The sequence below is a fragment of the Paramisgurnus dabryanus genome, chromosome 23, assembly GCF_030506205.2.
Source record: "Paramisgurnus dabryanus chromosome 23, PD_genome_1.1, whole genome shotgun sequence".
In the NCBI taxonomy this organism is placed as follows: Eukaryota; Metazoa; Chordata; class Actinopteri; order Cypriniformes; family Cobitidae; genus Paramisgurnus; species Paramisgurnus dabryanus.
Window position 1 is genome coordinate 22398003 of NC_133359.1, and position 14838 is coordinate 22412840.

The window sequence follows — 14838 nt, forward strand, 5'->3', positions numbered from 1 at the left end:
TAACGTGGTAAAAACAGTTTTAAAACTTTAATAGCAGCTGTTTGCTTAACATTGTATAAATCTTACCTGGAGTCTTGTAACTTTGATGATTTATTTGATGATTTAATCGATGATTTATCCTCACATGTGGTCTTCTCAGCAGATTTTACTAATCCATGCATCAGTTCAATCGATCTGAAAGTGTTTCCAATCATATTGTTCCTCTGTGCTGTTATTGATATAGTTGTGGTATGAACACTGCGATCATTTTATATTAAAAACGATTTTAGAACTTTATTTTTATCGTTGTCGTCCTTGATGTACATAACACAATCCTTTGACAAATCCCGAAATTATGAGGACATCTGGCTGTCAGCCAATCGGAAGCGGCGATTTCATACACACACATGAATATTAATTAGGAGGTGCAGTACACCAGACCGGCCTACAGGGGCGCAGTCTCGATACACACGTCATACACAAAGTCTGGTCATTGTGACTTATGGAGACTTTCGGAGAAAATGAGAATTTAAGCTCCTCCTACCCCTAGAAGCACTTCTACATTGCCCGTATTATGAGGACACCGACCCTGTCCTCATAATACAAAATGTCCTCATAGTGTGGCGTGTATTCATATGAAATGTCCTCGTAAATCACAAAAACCAACACGCACGCATGCACGCACACACACACACACACACACACACACACACACTAACACTTAATTTAAGCAAAATGTTCATTGGCAGATAATTTTGTTTGTTTAAAGCACAAATTTACTTAAATTGTATTTTTTTTTATCTAAAATCTAGAGTTATTTTCTTAGGTCATTTTGCTCATCAAGAAAATACATCTTGATTTAAGAATTTTTAGATATTTCTACTGAAAACAAGACAAAAATACTAAGAAAGTCATTTTTTTGCAGTTGGTATGTTAAGATGCATTGTATGTTTTTTTTTTTTATTATTTAGCTCAAACATGCACTTTAACCACCCTTAAATTATACCTGTCAACTTTGGAATTTAAAAATAAGGGAAATTTCCCAAACCCTAACAACCCCCCCGCCCCCTTTATTACTATGCAAGGGAATGGATGGCTACACTGCAGAAAAAAAAGACTTTCTTAGTATTTTCATTACAACTATCTCATCATTTTTAATCAAAATATATTTTCTTAATGAGTAAAATGATCTAAGAAAAAGTCTAGTTTTTAGACAAAGAATATCAAATTTAAGTAAATTTGTGCTTAAAACAAGCAAAAAGACTAAGAAAATCAAAAAAAAATTTGTACACTGCAAAAAATGATTTTTTTAAGAAAACAATCGAAGTATTTTTGTTTTATGTAAAAATATCTAAAAATTCTTAAATTAAAATGCTTTTAAAAAAACGACCCAAGAAAATAAGTCTAGTTTTTAGACCAAAAATATCAAATTTAAGTGATTTTGTGCATAAAACAAGCAAAAGTATCTACCAATGGGGTGCAAATTGTTCTTGAATTTAGTGTTAAGAAAGATGTTCAAGATTTTTTGCTTACCCCATTGGCAGATTTTTTTTGTGCTTGTTTTATGCACAAAATCACTTAAATTTGATATTTTTGGTCTAAAAACTAGACTTTTTTTATTGGGTCATTTTTCTCATCAAGAAAAAGCATCTTAATTTAAGAATTTTTGGATATTTTTACTGAAAACAAGACAAAAATACTAATACATTTTTTCTTGAAAATAATTTTTTGCAGCGTAAGACCCGAGCTTTGGTTTGGCTTGCATTTTATATTTCTTCCAGCTATTTGGGGTTAGAAAGAACCAATAAATATAATAACCAAATATTTTGGCAATCATAATTTTTTATATAAATATATTTTCTTGATTAGCAAAATGACCTAAGAAAAAGTCTAGTTTTTAGACAAAGAATGTCAAATTTAAGTGAATTTGTGCTTAAAACAAGCAAAAAAAAAAAAAAAAATCCAAGAAACCTTTTTCTTAAACATTCAACAAAAAATGTATAATTTTCGTACCCCATTGGCAGATTTTTTTTTTGCTCAGCACAAATTCACTTACATTTGATATTCCTTGTCTAAAAACTAGACATATTTTCTTAGGTCATTTTGCTTATCAAGAAAATGCATCTTGATTTAAGAATTTTTAGATATTTGTACTAAAAACAAGACAAAAGACTAAGTAAGAAAATAATTTTTTCAGTGTATATCTTGTATCCTTGTTTGTATAGCTCTCTTGCATCTTTTTATACACATAGATAATTAAAAAAGCACACCCGGCCACACACATTAGCCAGCACATCCAACTGTTTGAGTTTGTTTAAGCTGGCGGCTGGACGTGCACGCTAAATGTGCATGCTTTGCGCGTGACTCGTCATTCTCCACCCATACTTGGAAGAAAGCTTTTCTTCCTCTTGTTTCATTGTTGGGTGTCGTTTAAGTGATATGTTACAGATATACTGCCACCTGCTTTACCGGAGATTATTTAAACAGGATGATGGCGGGAAAGAATAGTACGGAATAATCCCGGCAAAAACGGGAGTGTTGAAAGGTACCCTAAATAAAGGATGAATTGACAATGGACTAAAAACTTGTAGAAAGTGTTATTCCTCTTTATTTCAGAACTTGACCTCACTAGTGTGTGTGTAAGCAAGAGCACATGCATGTTGTGTCCCTGAAAACTTGCCCGGATTCCTGCGAGAGCCCCCAGTTGGGCGATAATGAGAAAGAGGCCGTGTAAAGAAGTGGATTCTTTCTGCTCCACGCCATCTGGAAAAGGCAAGCTAGATAAACAACAAGCATGGTTGTATCCCTTGTCACAAACACACACACACACGCACACATATATGCCTTTTGGATTGTCAGGGACTCTGTCTTATCAATTTCCAGCCAGATACAAACCCAAAAATGAGAAAACACAAAAGCAGGAGCCAACGAAAAATAAACGAGACATGTGAATTTTCGGACAACAATGGCCGCCCTAAAGAGATGATGGTCGGTTTTCAATCTGGTCAGGCTTTGTCCCAAACCTCACACGGTAAATGAAAACTGGTCAGACCCAACACACACACACACACACACACACACACACACACACACATAAACACAGTCACGGACAAAAGAGCCTAGAGAGCCTAAAAATTCCTAGGGACATCTATGGCACACAGTAAAAGCACATTTACAAAAACATGTGAACTTCAATAAGTACACCAAGGTTTTTAAAGCGAATGTTAAGGAAAAATCCCAACCCAAAAATCAAAACACGTGTAACGTCTGCAGCATCGCATGCATTCGTTGACCAATATGCTGCACTTTCTTGTTTTTTAACCTGAGTGACTTTTTGTTCTGTAGAACGCTTCCTCACATCTTTCTTTGGATTGTAAACACTTTCACACAAAAACAACACACCCAACCTCTTTCCAAACACACACCGTCAGCATCAGCTGACCTGAGCTGGTCAAGCGTAAATGGGCTCAGGTGGCAGGTGAGAGATCCAGGGGCTTTTGACAAATAAAGTCGGTCAGATAACGGTAAGGCAATACATCCCAGCAGAGGATGTGGATGGCGAAGAATCGGACAGCTGTCTATTTGCATTAAATCACAGCTGAAGAGTTTGACCTGATTACTAACCTGCCTGTTCAGTAAGCACTTCAGGAAAACGTCCGACAATGAGGGAATCCCCACAGAACCGGCGTTCAAAGCAAACTTAGACAGCTGGAGTCAAAGATACGATAATATTTCCTTTGCTTGGCAAACACTGGATTCTCTATAAGTACTGATCTTATGACCGCAGAACTTTCTTGAACCATGTGACTTATCTCTCTGGTGATGCACAAACACTGACTGGCTGATGGCACTTCTTGGGCTTTTCCATTGCATAGTAGCCCACGGTCTGGTTTGGTTTGGGTCAGGTCGGGTCAGCTCACCTCACTTTGGCTTGGTTAGCTTTTCCATCGAGTTTAGTAACACTTGGGAGTGGGAGGGATTATAGGCGTGTTGTTATATTTGCGCTGCCTACTGCTGTGACAAGTGAGAGTGTCGTTGTACATTCCCATACATTCATTTATTTCTCAGTCCGCTACAAAATTAAAATTGGCCACCACAAATAGATGTTTGCACATCGAGTTTATCACTACCTCTGTCTCACATGACAGTTTCTGTTCAAACACCCGTGGCCACGGGTCGACGCACTACGCTGAGCCTCATTTAAGTTGCACTTAAGCATATATGTGGACGTGCGCGTCACAAATGTGCCGTCACAAACTTTGGGGAAAACTGTTATGGTGTCCCTGATTCTCAACTTCTGGATGTTTTTCATTGCTAAAAGGGAGTTTGGGAACTTATAGCAGAGCACAGATGATAACAGATTTACACGAGACAGCGCAAGCTAGCATGAAGGTAAAGCTAATCTTTTACATTACAACGATGACGCTGGTAGTGACGATTCTCTCAGACCAATCAGTGATCTACAGTGTTTTTGCATCACGTTTTGGCATTAGCTCAGCTCACTTGGAACCCAACCGAGGTGGTACTTATAAAAAAGTACTGGGTACTACGTACTGCACCCAATGGAAAAGCTCTCAAAAGTATGCTAACCCGACCCAAACCAAACTGTGGGGTATGTTATATGCATTTATAGCGATTATAATAATGATTTGAGTACTGTACTTCAAAATGTTATGCATTATTAAAGTTTTAGGACAATAACAGATATTAGATGGCCAAGATACTGGCAAAACAGAGGGAGTGATCGTGAGTGAAAGATGCTTTCTTTTTCCAGAATAAATGCAAAACAAGTATGGTTATATAATCTTTCGTTTTTAAATATATTTTAGGATAATATAAATCGATTTACACGCTTGAAGCATTATCGTATTGCATTGCATACCACATTTATCTTCAATATTGTGGAGCCCTACTTGAAACTATTACTGTTAGCTTTGTCATCATTTACAACAATAACCTTGGAGAAGGTTTTGGGGCGTTACTGTGTCAAAAAAAACCTACGCCGCAAAACCCTAGTGTCCTCTAGTGTCATAGTGCCTAGTGTCCACCTCTGACATATTATTATCAAGGGATGTGGGAAAAATCCCGGAGCGCGTGCACAGATGTATACTTTAAAAATCGACCAGAAACAGTATGCCATCTGTGCACATCAATTCACTTATCCTAATCTTGCATTTTACATTAACTTTTTACTATTTAGGTTATATAAAAATTCAGTTAACATTAAACTATACAAACATTCAAAAAAAATCATCTGATAATCAGAAGGTCTCTTCATAACTTCTCTGTGTGGAGCCTGGTTTACACACCATCCTCTTGCGGCATGATATTATGAGCAAGATAAAGGCCCGACATTCATTTTTAATGGTCGCAAATGTAATGCATTACGAGGGTCTCAAACACACAAGTGCAAAAACACAAAAACACACACCTCATTAAGCTGTCCAGAAAACTGCTCTAATATCCCTGAGAGGACTGCGGTGCAAGATCTGCCACGCCACGAGACTAATGCGACTAACCGTTTGTCTGGAAAGTTCACAAGAACCCTCAGGTAATGGACCAGGACCTCGGGAGACAGACTTCAGACCAGCATAAAGAGGGAGGTTAGTTATCCCATTGTTTAAATCATTTGTAGAGGTCACGGTCACACCCTGTCTCCACTAAGGGCGAATGACACAATCCAATGTGAGGCGGCTAACAGGACCGATCCTAATGTAATCCACAACACAGCTTGAGATACAACATGTGAACAAAAACATTAACTGTTATTTCGGTGAATCTGTTTGGTATGATAACTGGTGCTGAATTTACACATTTAACCCTGTAACTTAGTAAATTCAAAGGGGCATTTGTGAAAGATTGATGTCATCTGTTAAATTCGATTTTCTGATTTATTTATCTTTTAAACATTTATAAACAGAGATTATAGAAACAGAGCACAGTTATGCTAATTTGAAAACCACGCCCACCGGTGGAAAACAATCCATCCGTCTCCATTGACTTTGTATTACGTGAGGCTGCCTCCTTGTCATTCCTGGCTTTTAACAAAAACAGAATAAAGCTGCTGTGTGACATGATGTACAGCTAACAAGCCAAAAAAAAAAACAGAAATAAGTTTTATAAGCTATCGAGCTGTAAAATCCAGCCTTTAATGCTGCGTTTACACCAACCGCGTTTCAGGCGTCAAAATTGCGTCTACCGCGCATAGTTTGCCGCCTGAACAGTTTGAATGCATTTGCGCATCTAGAGCGAAGTAGACGCGCATAAAAGCAAGCATTTGATGTGCTTCAGAAGCAAACACCGCTTCTTGTGGGAGGGGCAAGTGCTATGCGGTTGTCTGTTTGCAGGATGGCTGATGTTGATTGTGCATTTATCGAAAGAGTTACCGGTTTGTATTTAGTCAAGTTACTATAGGGGGGAAATAAACGGCACGAGTCGATAAACGTCACGTGACTCAAAAGTGAAATGTGTATTTACAACGTACCAGGTTGCCCAATGTCCTCACTGACACTCTTCCAAGCGAGGTCCTTTTTATTCCTGTCTCTATAGAAATAAGAACTTGTGTCGTATAGCTCCGGGTGACTTCTCATGAACAATATCAAGCCTTTATGCTTAATGAGTGACTCTGGGCGGGGCTGCTGAAACAACAGCAAGCAGGCTCCTGACTGGTTGACACGGCGCGAAAATCCGCCAAAGTTCAAATTTTTCTACTTGGGCGTCCGCCGCAAATTCGCGTCAAACACAAAATGCACAAAAAGCACCATTCATGAGAACCACACCATGCACACAATTCGTGCCATTTGCGCGAATGAGGCGAAAACGCGTCTTCCGTGCCGCACTAAACGCCACGGGACCTTCAGACGCGCATCAACGTGTCTTCATATTGACTTAACATTGAAATCACTCCCGCTTGCGGCCTCTACGCATCTGGTGTAAACGCAGCATATGAAAAAGTGGATCACTGACTACGTTTCCCTCTAGTGGGCGCTGTTCTACTAATAGTAGTACTATGAAAAGTTGCCTGTTTCCACTTTTGTGTCTATGCTTTTTTGGGGTTCGACAGCTTATAAAAACTTATTTCAGTTTTTTTTGCTTGTTAGCTCTACACCCTGTCATACAGCAGCTTTGGATTGTTTTCCCCCTGGTGCGTGTGGTTTTCAGGTTATGGTGCGTTGAGCTCGGTCTTTACAAAAAGGAAAAGAGGATTACATTGCATATATTTTTGAAGAAACTATCCATATTTTGGAGGTGATAAAAAGATAATTAATGAAGGTAGTTTATTTATTTTTTAAAGCAGAGAGTCTGTTCTTTCATTTGATATATTGTATGTTTATATATTTTTATTTTAAGAACATCACTTTCTGGAAAGCATTAAACTTTTGTAAAAATCATGAAAAATGCTGCCGCTGGCTAGCAACTTTTTTTTAACGCTGGCGGGGAAAGAGTTAAGCTATGAAGTAGAAATGCTAAATTCAACACTTTTAACGTGACCACAGCTAAACTGATGCAATGTGAATAAACAAAAGAAATAAATGCAAACTAATCCAAGCGAGGATATTATAAACCACCTACAAATGTCAAAACCTGCATGGTTCAGTGCTTAACAGTGTGAAAAGCTGAAAATGTTATGACTGAAATGATTTCTGTTCAAGCCAAATACATTGTGGTTGTGTTTTTCTTTAGCACGATTTAGAAGTTTTAACATCATGACAGGTGACAGGAAATATCTGCCAGCGGTGAGTCACAACGTCACACGTCTGATGGCATGTAATCCAGGTACAGCTAACAAGTTTGCCTCCCGAGACAAACGAGTAACAAAAAAAGTTTCCTCGCAGTTTCACCAGGATTTGCAGAAAAGGTGATGTTGTTTTGCTTCAAGCATGTCAACACTTCACTTCGGACGCTTTCTTAATGTCGGTCTGTTAAGAATATGTTTCAACAGTAACATTAGCTCAACCAATGGCGTGAATTTGGGGTGGGGTTATCCGTTTGTATGCCGAGTGAAAGATGACGTTTGGGTAAACGGTTTAGAATTAACAACTTGCTTACATTGTATGTCGTCACCCAATTTACAGTAAATGATGTCCCAATAAGACACCTTATATTTGGCCCATTTTAAATTGCTTTATATTTTAATGTATTTCCCCCGGGATCTTCTTTTAATCCAAAGGTCGTTACACCATCCGTTTGTAATATCTGCAGCTGTTGCCCAACAGCCGGCCATAATTAACTTCAGCCGGCAACTACTTAATTCTTACAATGAATCAGCATTTCATCATTATGCCCTTCCTGAACACATTCAATTACCTGATGCCAAAAAGTGATTCAGTTTTCTAAAGTAAAGACATGTACAAAACAAACAACATAACTCTTTCCTTAATCGCCCACAGTTTCAGGTCCTGATCCAGCCCAGCAAGCAGTAGCCTTCACTCACCGTCTATGTTAACTATATATCTGATATAGTCCGGCCATGAGTAAAACACTTCTAGATTACGTGTCGTTTTTGTCATTAAAACGTGTGAGATGTATGATATTCCATCATGTGAGCAAAGTCAACAGTGATTACATGGTGTTTGGTTTCATTTATTTATTTATTTTTGGGCTATGGTTAGATAAACGTCTATTCATTTTTCACTAACAGTCCAAATTATGCCTCGTTTTAGCCTAGACATCTTGGTTGTGTTTGGACGGCTATTAGATGTTTTTTAAATGCAAAATTGCTTGTTGCGAATCAGCCTGTTCTGAGTGTCTGCACTGTAAAAGGTTTTTTTTTTGTGCACTTAAATTCTTAAGTATCATTAACTTGTATTTACAAGTCGTTTTAACTTTTTTTTGTCTTGATAAGTGATAAACCTTAAAAAACTCAATCTTGATAAGCCTTAAAGGGACACTCCACTTTTTTTGGAAAATATGCTCATTTTCCAGCTCCCCTAGAGTTAAACATTTGATTTTTACCGTTTTGGAATCCATTCAGCTGATCTCGGGGTCTGGCGGTAACACTTTTAGCATAGCTTAGCATAATCCATTGAATCTGATTAGACCATTAGCATTGCCCTAAAAAATAACCAAAGAGTTTCAATATTTTTTCTATTTAAAACTTGACTCCGTACACGATGTAACTACACAAGAGTATGTTTAAATAGGAAAAATATTGAAACTGAGCATACGGAAAATTAGCAAACTTATGTTTAAGTTATAAGTTACAGCAACTCATCACAAGTCAAAATAAAATAAAAAAGACTTTTATTTTCAAGTTTATTGTACTTAAAAATGTAAGTGCAAAAAATTGTACAGTCTGAGCAAAACGCCGGACAATGGAGCCTAGCCAGAAATCAGCCAATCATAACAGAGTCATGTACCTTTAAAAGTCTTAAAGGCACAGTTACAAAAGCAGACCACCATGTTAGTTAGCCGTAATAATTTATGCAATACAAATGACAGAATATATGTATAATAAAAATTTAATAAAAAATACCATAGATTTAGATTCAAAATGGTGACATAATGAATACAGTGCGTTTTCAGCAAAGACACAAAAGCACATCTGTAGATTTTACTGTAAAAATTGATTCTCTGACACTCCAGAATACAATTGTACAATACAATAATAGCGAACCTGCGTGGATGTTTTGGTAAAATAGGTTAAACTAGGCTAAAATCAGAAATGTACACTCTTATTGTTTTACTATCACACCAAATAATTTCTTTAAAGAGCACCTATTGTCCCATTCACATTTTAAATTTCTTTGGTGTGTAAGTATGCATTACTACGTTAAGGATATGCAAAAGGTAAAAAAAACAAGGAAAACGATAACGCGAGTTATCGTCCCCAACGTCAATCTCTTTTCTTGGATTACAACAAACACACGGATTGTAGGCAAAGTTTACTTCCTGGGATTGGTGATGTAGAGAAAACCGACATTATCATAATTCCTCTCGTTTGGACTCACGACCTGTAAATTAATCCCTTGTTATTATTGCATTTTGAGCGAATCTTTCAAACATGGTAGAGAGTGTCACGTTTCCGGCTGACGTCAAAGGTATTCAGGCCAATCACAATGTACAGATTAGCTGGCCAATCAGGGACACAGTGCTTTTCAAATCTGGAGCTACAAAAATGTACGGTATGTGGAAAATAATGTGTTTTTTTTACCATAAACCATGCGAACACATTGTATTATACCAAATACACAAAATAACATTGGTTTTAGGTGCTCTTTAATAAAAACATGACTTTTGTGTGCATATATACATACAGTAATGCATGTCTTACCAGGGCTCAACAAGCTGTTTCTGGTTCCTCTCAAGGTTCTTCTCCACCGTCATCTACAGTTAACATCTTATGGAGGTTTTTATCTTGTCACATTCACCTTTGTCTTCTCACTAGGGAAAATGAAGACATTGTTTACTCTATTGCTTTTCAAAAAATGGGGTCTCCATACAAATAAACTTGACCTGACTTGACAGTAGCTGAAAGCGTTATCAATTCAATCTAAATATATTCAACAAATGAACAAGCAAGAGGTGAAGGATGCTGAGAACATTTCTGAGGGCAAACCTGTGCATAAGTAACAGATTACACAGAGTGACGTGAAACAAACATGTTTTTCTGAGGAGCATTGTGCGCGTTTCTTTTGGGAGTAGCATAATACGGACCTGATGCATACCGAGGATGACAAGAAAGCCAGATGCCAGACCAGGTTACGGTCTAAGGTAAAGATGCTTGCCACTCCTATTGTCCTATTTACGCTGATCTACAATCAGTTTCTGAGACTCCAATACAAGCATCCCTTCCAGCTGAAATATGCAAAGCTGGGACTCCACAAACAAGCTGCGTTTCAGCCTTACCTCTCATTAGGGAAGCAATATTGTTCTAAAAGACAGAGGCGTGTTGGCGGCATTAATACGAAGAAAAATAATCCCGTTTATTTGCCCACAGCAACAAATTATAACCAGCTAGGAAGGCGACAGAAAGCACGATTTCATAAAGGAGTACGACACACACGCAGCCGAAAACTCCACTAATTGATATTCCAAAACCGACTTTGTTAATTAAAGCACTGATTATCGCACTAAATGGGTCATGACAACTGGAGGCGATGGCTTGTCCTCTAAAAGCAATTGTTAAATTTGTAATAAATTGTCTCTGCTCCCACGAGCCCAAACTGGAGGCAGCAAGAAATTGTTATGCTCTCAAAAACTGAGACTAAAGATCTACCTGAACAATTCACGCCAAAACTCATTCGATCTTATAAAACTGGCATAACCCCAAAACTGACTGTGGTTTATTCAAGTTTTTGCATTGTTTTCTGAATGGCTTGTTGTGTAACTCTTTGTTGTGATGTTGTGGTGGCTACCCAGCATTTCGCCTGTTTAAAGTCCCACTGTGAGGAAAATCAGGTTTTTATTGTTGTTTATATGTCTGTGTGGTGCTTTTAATACGTTTTAAGCAAGAGGCAACCTTCCGATCTCACAGAAGTGAATGCAATTCATAGACGGGGCTGCTATAGGCTGGCTTCAACAGGGAGTCAATCCCCATAGACCCCCATGTTAACATGCCTAACTTTGCAGCAGGAAATAATATGTTTACAGCCTGGTACAAAAAGTGCTTTTGTTCTGTATAGTTTTGCCCTTCATGCCAACTGTGAGGGGGGTGAATTTTTTGTAAATCTGTCATCCGTGTAAATTATATTAAGCCTAAATTCTGCATAATTAAGGGCGTGGCCACTTGAGTGACAGTTGAACTGCCATTGCTGTCACTACCGTCGAGCTAGGCAGTCGTGGTTTCAGCAACCAGCCACTTCAGCTTCACCCACGTACCCCCTCTTTACCCATTTTCTGTTGTCTGCAAAAAAAGCTCTACACAAGCCTATGGGTAACGTCATGGACACTTAAGTCTATGGTTTTAAAACAAGCCATATCAAGTCTTATTCCCGAGGTTTAAAATCGCCTGGGTTTCCATCGTCACAAACATGTAACCAATCATATCAACACAGCTGAGCATATGGATCAGTAGTCATAGATATGCATAGACCTGGCACTGAAATGATCACAGCACCGCTGCTTCAGTTCTTCTGTGCTGCTCACACATGCAAGGTGAGTGCTGTAATCTGTTAACATCAGTGCATAAAATTAGTGCTGCAAACGCGAAGTTCACATATGCATTGGGTGAAACATAATTTAGCAGTTATGTGTCTGAAACTGCAAAATGTAGCATCTATTTACATGTATATCTATGGTCCGATGTGGTGGAAAAGAGTGGACATGGGTGTAGAGTTACATTCAAGCAGTTTTAAAGGATGAGGAAATTACTGTGACTGGTAAAACTTCCATATATGCTATTATAGAGATATAAAGATTATTGGTTTAATGGTTAACCGCTGTGAAAATATCCCAGGTTAAATATTATCGGGTTATTCTTTAATTACCGTGTCATGGTTCGAAAAACCCTGTCAACCAATCAAACAATTTAAAGGGACAATGTTTTTTTTAAATTACAATGCACCAGCCGAAAAAAGTCCCTTTAGTATCTTTCAATAGCAGGGGACTATTTTCGCGCATTACGTAATATCATTGCGCATGCTGCAGCCATGTTACGGCAGCAAGTTCCATGATTATTAAGCCGGAATGAGAGTACAGTTGCTAATAATATCAGCCTAGAAAATCGCAACTTTTAATTTTCCGTCAGTCTTAGTACACAGTGTTACTTCAGAAGAGTCAAGTTTTAAATAGGAAAAATATCGAAACTCTTTGCTTATTTTTAGGCGCGATGCTAATGGTCTAATCATATTCAATGGATTATGCTAAGCCATGTTAAAAGTGGTACCGTCAGACCCGGAGATCAGCTGAATGGATTCCAAAACGGTAAAAATCAAATGTTTAACTCTATGGGAGCTGGAAAATGAGCATATTTTCAAAAAAAGTGCAGTGTCCCTTTAAGCAATAAGGTAAGACAAACACATTAATTCACGTCTGTTCCCATGTGTTTGTGATGACAGTGCTGTACTGACTGAATTTAAATCCAAAATTTTCACATTTAGGGAAATCTAGTTGTATTAACGCATGTTAACTTAATATTTCTTTAGACAGATCTATCTTTTCTATTCATTTTCTATTCAATTATGTGATCTGATGAGTTTAAAACTTCTTTCTACTCTGTTCGTTTTTTCCACGATTGCTGTGAGCGCAGGTGTCTCGCAACTTACTCCTGGGTCATAAAGTTAGCCGATTTCTCACAAACAGATGACTTGCTGATTTGTCCTGTGTTTATATGAAAATCTGATTCACTCCCTTGTGTTTTATCTGATCTAGATAAACATTTAGCTCGCAACCAATTTTTAATGTTTATATGAACAAAAGTGCACTTACATGTAAAATAAATGTTACATTTGGTTTGCATCATATTTTTTTCATTCCTAGAAATGGTTCACAAAACCATAATAAAATTGATAACTGTAGTGATTTTGGTCACAATAAACGTGATGTAAAATGTTCATACCGTTTCATCTCTATGCTACTATGATGCTCAAAGATGTATTTTAAATAATACAATTCTCGACTACAGGGAGACTTCAAGTACATGCAAAATGTACGTTTGAGGCCTACGCATGACTGAAGCAGCCATTAATAAATGTTTTCGAAGCACTTTTGGCTTTCTTTCGAAAAAGTAAACAAACCTCTTAGTGAGGACAGCAATCTGAAATAGGAATTAAAGCCCTGATAGTCATCTTCTCTGCAGTCTGAGGTCTCTAATGGAATCAGTAGCCAGATGATGTACAAAGAGTCTCTTCTCTCATCTCTCAAAGTCTGTATGTGAGAGAGAGAGAGATGGTACTGGGTGGATCTTCTGTAGTTTGGCCTCAAGCCGTCCATTATTGGCCTCAGAGAGAGAGAGAGAGAGAGAGAGACAGACAGTGAGAGGCTTTTGCTAACAGCGAGATAAAGTGTTGTTATCAAGTAGTGTACGTTGAGTACATTGAAAACAGACCTCGTTTTATCAGGACTGAGATTGAATGACAGAGAGGATGTTCAGAAAGAAACTTCAAGAACTGCCAATTTAAAACTTATGCATTGGTTGGGATTGTTTAGAGCCCTTTTAAACCACATGGAAACTATTGAGGTCCACTAAAGTCCACTATATAGAGAAAGATCCTGGAATGTTTTCCTCATGGTTGAATGTTTTTCTGTAAGTTGAATATTCCTTTAACCGAATGCTTTTGGCACGCATTACACGTTGAACTAATACTTTCGCTTCAAACCTGCTTAATCCTGGCCTTAGTCCATAAACATATATAACGGTACATTCACATGGGGCAAAAGTGCTAAGGGCTCGTTATAGTTGTGCGTAGGTCCTACGGCGTAGGTTTTCATTTATACTTTTGCGTCTTCTTCCGCGTTGACTTGAAAACAAGTGCGCAGACCACTGGTAGATAGTATTCATGCGTGTAACCACAGTAGCAGCGCGACTGTCAAAGAAGCAGCAGCTTGGCAAGTTAACCCACAAACGAAGAAGAAACAGCAACTTGTTGTGAATGATTTGAGAAGACCCACAATAATGGAAGTATATAAATTGACTTTTTTTGCAGTTTGAGTAAAATCACTCCTCAACTTGGCCATTCTTTATTTTCACTGTCGCAAACGGAAATACTTATGAAGCAGTTTTTTAATATGATGGGAGGGGTTGGTGGACCAATCACAGCGCTTGTGGTCCACGTAGAACTGACGCCCTGTTAAAATTTTTGTGAGGTGCACTTCAGGCTATGCAGAGCTACACACAGGCTACGGATAGCCTACGCCCTTACGCACGACTATAAATCGGGCTTTAACGCTTGACGAAAGGCTTGTCTGAAGTATGGCCAA

General features: G+C 38.1%; 1 protein-coding gene across 2 annotated transcripts in view; it reads right to left on the reverse strand.

Annotated features, from left to right (window-relative positions):
• Positions 1-14838, reverse strand: part of plxnb2b (plexin b2b) — a 267094-nt gene that overhangs the window by 236126 nt on the left and 16130 nt on the right. The window contains exon 2 of one of the 2 annotated variants that reach the window (XM_065291414.2): positions 10253-10362. The exons of the other annotated variant lie outside the window; for it this stretch is intronic. The gene's annotated coding sequence lies outside the window, so the exon portion shown is untranslated. The remainder of the gene's footprint in view (positions 1-10252; positions 10363-14838) is intronic. 2 annotated transcript variants of the gene reach the window in all.